The sequence below is a fragment of the Acyrthosiphon pisum genome, chromosome X, assembly GCF_005508785.2.
Source record: "Acyrthosiphon pisum isolate AL4f chromosome X, pea_aphid_22Mar2018_4r6ur, whole genome shotgun sequence".
Taxonomy (NCBI): Eukaryota; Metazoa; Arthropoda; class Insecta; order Hemiptera; family Aphididae; genus Acyrthosiphon; species Acyrthosiphon pisum.
The window spans coordinates 67,751,908-67,753,922 of NC_042493.1; positions in this window are offsets into that span (position 1 = coordinate 67,751,908).

A 2,015-nucleotide genomic window follows, 5' to 3' on the forward strand; every position below is an offset into this window, starting at 1 on the left:
AATAGCGTTTTTGTTTGGGAGCGGAGGGGGGGGGGGGCTAAAACTTTACTTGAATAATATTGAATAAGCTTAAAACAAAATATGGGAAATGTTTGCGGGCTATGGACATTATTGGGGCTTACTTTGATAGAATAACCTACCTATAAAATAATAATAATACATATATACGTATAAAAATGAGTAATTTCTATTTTGTATTTTGTTTCAGATCTATATTAATTTTATTCTAGGTGTGGATGATCACATAATTAAACAATATGAATATTGATTGTACGATAACTAAATCAGACGATATGAATATTGATGGTGTAAATAGCAAATTAGACCAAAAAAATGTTGATTGTACAATAACTAAATTAAGTGATATGAATATTGATGGTGGAAAAACAGAAATCATGTCACCCAGTAATTTAAATGAGTAAGTTGATTTTTCATTAATTAATAATAATTAATAATTACCATCATATATTGTATGATAAAAAAGTAGAACAAATCTAGTTAAGGGCTTACACAAATTTTTTTTTTTTGGGAATTTTGTGTGTAATAGTAAATACTTAAGTATTAAGTAAAGAACAATGGTTCAAAAATAAATTGGCAGTAATCATTAGTTTTTAATTTATAGCCTTATGAAATTCACGGTTTTCTTTGTTTTACGGATGCGTACAAAGGTATGGTTCAGCGTATAATGATTTTTTTAATTTTATTTTTGAAACTAAAGTAAATCAATGTTTTAAAAATAATGGTGCAAAAATAAATTATTGGAAATAAATAGTTTTTAAGTTACTGCCTCATGAAGTTTTGGTGTTTTACACATTTGTACAACACTCTATTTTACCATGTTTTTGGAACTTTTCTGTTTTACCAAAGCTCCCTTTTATTTGCATTTTTTTTGTTTTACCATACCTATATAGTTAAGTTTGCTAAAAACGATGGGAAGTTAGAAATTGGTGGTTGGACTTAGTTATAGCTAATTTAAATTTATACTATTTTCATTTACACGTGGTCATTCCTTGCTGGGAGCATCTAGGACAATTAAAATCAAAAACAACCCTCGACTTATGCTGAACCACTTGGTATGATTGTTTAAAAGATAAGGGTCACACACATCTAACTGTAAATCACTCAATTCACTTTAAACATCTAAACATCTGAGGACCAGAGCACACATCAACAATGTGGAAAAAATGTGGCGTTTTGCAAAATTGTGTTCAGTTCTTTATGACCCCGCAAACGTGAAGAATGTAAAAAAGTCTGGGACCGAATGAATCATAGTTGAAATCTGGGGCAGAGTTTAATACTAAGTTTTTTTAAATAAATGTATTACATTTTTTTTCTAATAGCAAGTCAAATTGTTTTTAGTCCAGGGATGGAAAACGTTTTTAAAAAACGTTATTAAACGGAAAAAACAAAAAACGAAAACAATTAATAAAATGAAAACGAAAAAAAACAAAAAAACAAAAACAAAAAACAACTGAAAAACGATAACAAAAAATCCCAAAAACCGAAAAAAATTTGATAACGAAATCAAAAACGAAAACGAAAATAAATTATAGTAATAATTATTAAATTATACCACAAAAAAAAAAATGTTTGAAAAAATATTCACTTGTCTTTACTTTTTAATCTTTAGCTTTAAAAAAATTTTAATTTGAAATCAGAAATATTGAATTTTCTATTTTTTATATAAATTATAATTTTGATTTAAAATTTAAATATTAAGAATAATTACTATCTAAATAGTTAATAATCAATAATCAATTATAATTAATAATCTTAGATATTTTTAACTTTTACGTTAATCAAAAACAATATGGAAAAAAATAACGTTTTTAAAAACGTTATACAAAAACGATATTTTTTAAATCAATAAACAAAAACGAAAACGAAAAAATTAAAAACGTTTTCTATCCCTAATTTTTACCTTGGGGCCTATTCCTAAAAATTAATGATTTCCGATAATTTATTTTTGCACCATCGTTTTTGACTCATAGTACTTAGGCTTCCAAAAAAAAACT